The 6,029-nt window shown below is 41.3% G+C and overlaps 1 long non-coding RNA gene across 1 annotated transcript; it reads right to left on the bottom strand.

Moving 5' to 3' along the window:
• Positions 1–2,690: 2,690 nt before the first annotated feature.
• On the bottom strand, positions 2,691–5,974 carry LOC310867185. Its single transcript, XR_014569981.1, has 2 exons — positions 4,652–5,974; positions 2,691–4,590 (listed from the first exon to the last, which is right to left on the bottom strand). It is a non-coding gene; the product is annotated as an uncharacterized lncRNA (long non-coding RNA).
• Positions 5,975–6,029: the final 55 nt, after the last annotated feature.

Genomic DNA, 6,029 nt, shown 5'->3' with positions numbered 1-6,029 from the left:
GGGTAGACTACTCTCTCCTGATTTGTTAATGTGCAACCCACCTGAAAACACTCTATAGCAAAGAATACCATCAGATTCAGAATATTGTCTATATCACGTAGCAAAGTTAGCCTATATTTAAAGCACCATCCAATTGTTTTTCGTGGAAATCATGTATTGTAATACAGTTCTAATACAATTGAGTTTATAATAGACCAAAGAATTGTGATTTTTTTCAGTGACAACAGCAGCAAAATGTGATTTAGTTTGGAGTCCAAACAACCAATTTTTTGGACCCTCAGATCCTGTATCTCATGGAGCCCCTGGTGGTCACATAACAGAGGTGCCGCAGGAGTCACGCGTCTTAGTGGACCATAATGACATCATTGGTATAATTAAACAATACAATAACAGCTTTGAAGTATCCTGGCAACATTGAATCTGCATCAGCGAGCGAGTGGTGGTGGCTTAAAAATTATATAATTTAAAATACATTAGCAGTGGAACATTTTCATGTCAAGGAACCCCAAATTGATATGGCCCACCCCCATTTTAAAATATTCTGTTCCAGGTAGAACTGGAAAATAGCTGTGTACCACATTGTAAGATCGGATATTTAGCAGTGCATTATAGCCCCCCTGCTAGCGTCATGTCCAGGGGGTGTACTTGTACATCAAGCTGCCTCACGCTATAGAAACAGGAGATAGGCTCCTGCCCTATGGGCCTCATGGCTCGGCAAGGCTACTTATAGGCCCCCTGAATGTTAACTGCATGGTCAACATTCAGCCAAGAGAACTGTGGCAGCCACACTCCTGACTCAATGGGAATCGAATAACCGCTTATGTCGCCGACTGTGTTGCACAATATCTCACCACTATGCTATAATATAGACTGGGGTATGCACATGCATAAAGTGAGTGGCACTGTGGCAAAATTAATTTAACGTTCAATGTAATCCGATAGGACTTTCCTGTTTAGACTGTCAAGGCCAGAAAGTTTTTTGCCACTCAGTAGCCGTTCCCGCATAACTTCCGGGTATGATGACACGCGCAGACTACTGAGACTAGAGCCTCTACCGTTCTCTTTTCTCATTCTGTGCTTCATGTACCAGGGAGGCTGTCATGTAGCACACCCTCTGTTACCCTGTCCCGCAACTAAAGGTGGCACAAACATGGAGCAAAGATTCAATTTGAAATTCCTGGTTAAGTTGGGACAGGTTAAGGTTATGGCTAGGGTTGGGGTTAACCCCGACCTTAAACCTAACCCTTCCAGACCAGTATGACCCGGAAACCGAGACAGAGCCTGCAGTAAGCGCGATGTGTGCCGTATGCGGTTCCGGTGGCATTGTCATGGTGGAGCAGCCACAACTTGTCTCTCCACAGAGCCTGCCCGCTGCGCCAAACCCAGTCATGCAGGCGATTACCTACTACCTGCTGGTAGAAGTGCTGGTTGACTGTCTGACCCTGAAGAACAAACTCATGATGAACCACACACTTATGGTCGACGCATGAGATCAGCATGACCTTGATCTTTGATTTGAACATGCATGCCTTCTTGCATTGGCGTGGGTGAAGTTGAGAGCACTGCCTGCTCCATCTCTTGGTTTCCGGGTCATACTTGGAAGTGTAATGTTTATCGGGTACGACACTGGTAACCCACAACTTGATTACCGTATTTTCTTCATGTTTGTGCTACCTCCAGGTGCGTGACAGAGGGTAACAGAGGTGCTGCTACACGACAGCATGAAACAGAAGCACAAAGTGAGAGAAGTGAACAATATTATAGCAGAATAGTGGTGAGATATTGCACGACAGCGACATAAAACTTACTTTCATGAGCGTGGCTAACACAGTCTCGACACACCTCGTATAGCACTTTTAAAAAATGAGTTAAAGTGCTGCACAATAAACTGGACAATATACACATTCAAATTGCGATAGAACTATGATATGAACAATCATAGAATTCTATTTATTTATATTAATGATTTTTCAACATACATACGTATGTTGTTATACGTTATTTAAAAGATAAGAGAGACAGCATGTTGAAGAGCCTCTTGTAGGACATTCCATAGTTAGGAGCTTGGGCAGTAAAAGCCCCATCTCTTAGTAACTACAGTAGGTATGCGCAGGCCTACAGCTAGGCCCTTCTAGGGACCTTTAGGAAAGGAAAGGAAAGCCACACGGAGCACATCAGGGTACAGAGGAGGGGACAAGAGCTCAGTAATATAGTAGTTAACTGTATCCACCTGGTGCCCAGATCTAAATTAAAGCCATGATTCCATGGCTAGAATGAAACCTGGTTCTTCAGGAAATGAGTAGTTTCAGAAACAAATCCATATGGTATTGAGGGGGCTATACAGTGCCCCCAGTGGCCAGTGGCAGGCACTGTCAAATGGCTTACAATGCGTAAATGGATTCTGATGATGCAGATTGTTTTCATACAGAATTTCATCCTTTTATTGCAAAATGCATGATTCAACCCTTTTTACACTGACTTAGATTTAGCCAGCATAAGTTGATATACTTGTATTTGTATATTCTGTGGATGAGTGCAGTTTAGTACGCCTAGATGTTGTTTTCAGACATCTCTGTATTACACCCGTCCTGTGTCAATCATCACATGTAGCATAATAATCATGATTATATACTTTAATAATGATAATCATGGGCATATTAAAATAAGGTAGTAACCAAGGAATACACAGCTGGCTCTTTATCAATTTATTTTAACAGCAATGGTGCTTCAAAATTGCACATTATTCCCTTATCATCTGATAAAAAGGTGAAAAATATAGAAAACACACCAAACCAATCCCTTTTTTAAAGAAGTCATAACAATGCTTAAACCTGAGGAACAAATCTGTCCATTTATAACTCCTGTCTACAGTAGAACCTCTCCAAGAAAACAAAACGAGACCTGTCTGAAGTGAGTGGTGCAACAGGCTAACAGCGCCCTCTGTTGGTACCCTATAAGTACATATAGACAGACACAGCCAGGGACGGACAAAGCTGGGCATTGGAGTGGCTGCACCCTATGGTTGCACCACTCAAAAATCTAATGTATAAACAGGTCCCTCAGAGATGGCAGTTCTCAGCAAAGTTCTGCACAAGTACCAGCTAACACCATTGAATTCACTCTAGAAGCAGAAAAATAGACATCAAGTGACCCGACTACAAAATACAGTGGTAACACTTAATAAATGAGAACGCTTCACTTGCAAACAGACAAAGTAAGCCAATGCAATTCTGAACAGTGTCTCTTGATTCTAAACATATTCATTGCCGTCATTAATGTTAACATTCAGGTTGTGATGAACTGTTTGTTAAGTTTGTTGCAGACTCTCTCAGTATTTCAGACTTTACGTAAATATCCCACCGATCTTTCAGTGTCTTAATTTCTGGCACTAAACTCGACCACAATGACGGGGCTCCAAATGTGTATATAATACAGCAGTACAGACACAGCAGCCACGTATAGATCCACACAGTAATGGCCTTGATGTCAATTCCACTCCGAGCGAAAATTGACATTGAGGACTGTGTCTGTGTGTCACCAAATCCAAGCACTGCATTTGTGTCCTTATTTACCTGCTCAAACCCATTAGAATGGGCCTGTGAGGTAATTTCCTTTTCTAGCTTTCAAACATTTCAAGTGGTATAGGTTTTCAGGCTTTTACATACATTACTGGTTTGGGGTTTCTCTGCCACCAGTTCATTCAATTCTGTATGTTAATGAGCCTTACAGCCTGTGATGACATATCCGTTTTTTCTGCTGTACCATTTTTGAAAGAATGTGAATTTATACATGGAACTGTAATTGTACAGTGTTAAAAGCAGATCATAATTAATTATAAATGTTTATAATGCATGAAAAAGGTATGGGCTTCAAGTTATTGAGTTTTGTGTAAAATCTCTAATTTGGTCCTAATCTATAATGTTCAAGTAAAATGCAGGATAAATGCACAAGGAGAGACTTTGAGGATGGCAACAATGTCAGCAATCATTTGATTATCTCAGATCCCCCCCATAAATGGCAGACCTGACATTTTGATCGAAGACATTTCACAGTGAACACCAAAAACAACCACAATCATATACTCATAGAAACAGAATGTCCATTTCTACTACTTTGTACCAAACACATTATGCTATAGTATACAGTAAATAACTTTGATCACCAAGTCACATGTGGAACTAAACTGAGTAGCAACAGGAAACGTGAAGCACTGGAAACAAATATTGAGTGCACATGAAAGTGCCCACATACAGTAAGTAGTAAACCATTAGTCTTACAAAAATCACACTTGTGTCAAGCCTCACTTCTTTAAACAAACATTCAAAGTCCATCAACTTGGCTGCCACATGACATCATTTTTACGTCATTAAAAGTCCATAGACTTGGCCACAATGCGACGTACAGTAATTTCAGAAAGCCAGGCGTTGGAGGGGCTAGTGCCCCTCAAACATACGCACACATGTATGGGCACTGTTACTGTACATTCAAAGTGTAACAGTGTAACAGAGTGATTGTTTGCATGTATGGGGGTGTATGGGTGTTGTGTAGTAAAACAGTGGTGTCTTTGGAAATAGTTCAGAATGTGTTGTTCTGCAACTGCAGTGCCACAAATAAAACCTTATTTGTGGTATTTCAAAGCAAACACATGAACACTTGGTGAGAACCTTACAGATCAAACCTCAACCATGTATGTGAGTCATGTATGCTATACGTCATAGCAGACTACCTGGCTTTGTTCCAGTGCTTGATTACATTTCTTATGATGTGATTTGCTCATCAATCATTACAGATTTCTTCAACAAATGGGGAAAAAACTGTTGAAGCTTTTTCTAAATGTGTGTAATTTATTGTGCATGTCTTCTTTGATGCTTGCATTTAATACCAACATAGAATAATTTCAGGGATATAAAATAGAGCAGCATCTGACCGTTATGTTGGGGGGAAGACGTTTAGCCGACATACCAAAAGTCTGACATACGCTGCGGGTTAAAAATCACCTGTGGCCGGTTACAAATAACCCATGGCTCCCGACATGCGTTGCCGGTTACAAATCACCTGTGGCGTCTGCGTGTGGTTAGGGTTAAGGTCCCTGCACACTGGACGCGTTCTGATTTTTACCTGCGTTTTTCCGTCAATCTTCAAGGGACAAGAAAGTGGCCCCTACACACAGACAAAGCCCCAAATAATGTATTTTAGGACTCAGAGAAAAAGAATGGTTCACTTATTCTCAACGTCCTAAAATAAATTGGCACCATCAGTGTGTGCGGCCACTTTCTTGTCCCTACCTTTTAATGACAGATGACACATGTACCAGCATCTGATTCAGAAGCAAATGTATTGATTATTATTGAATATATAAATCCATTAAATTGGTCAATTGTTAATTCAGCTTTGTAACACAGCCCGCTGTTAACACCCTTAACGCCCAGCGATTTGCAGCTTCAGATTTGCAGCTATTTCAAGGTTGCTCCGCACCACCTTGGAAGGACCCAGAAGTAGTTAGATGTAGCCGGAAGGTATGATTACTTTTAACGTGACAAGCGACGGGACAGCGATGGGCCGTCAAAAACATAATCTAAATCAATGCTTCCAATTCTAACCAAAGATTAAGAGTTATTCACGTTTTAAGATTTTTCATCCCATCCATTAAAATGGAGGGGGACCACTTTGGATGACGTCCCAACCGGAAATGACATTGACTGTTCCCCAATCGACGGTCCCAGCCTGTAGACTGTTGCGCTCGGTTATGAAATGATTAATGTTCCGTCTTTTGATTAATCTCCGTCCGGGGTGTGGGGCGTAACTATTTGATAGGACGGAGACCTCCGTTTTGGCAGGTAAGAGTGTCAACAGTGAGTGTACAGAACGTTCTTGTGTGCACTCAAACTGGTTAACTGGCTCAGTCTTAAATACCAACTAAAAGATGTGTACTTTTCTGAATAAAAGTAAATAAAAATCTAATGCAAATTACAACCCACCTACCCAGACATACTTCCCCCCCACACACACACACACACAAAACAGTCTTG

This window comes from Protomyctophum parallelum (assembly GCF_964188405.1).
Source record: "Protomyctophum parallelum genome assembly, chromosome: 11".
Classification (NCBI taxonomy): domain Eukaryota; kingdom Metazoa; phylum Chordata; class Actinopteri; order Myctophiformes; family Myctophidae; genus Protomyctophum; species Protomyctophum parallelum.
The sequence above is the reverse complement of the archived record's forward strand: the minus strand, read 5'-3'. Positions and strand labels throughout refer to the sequence as shown.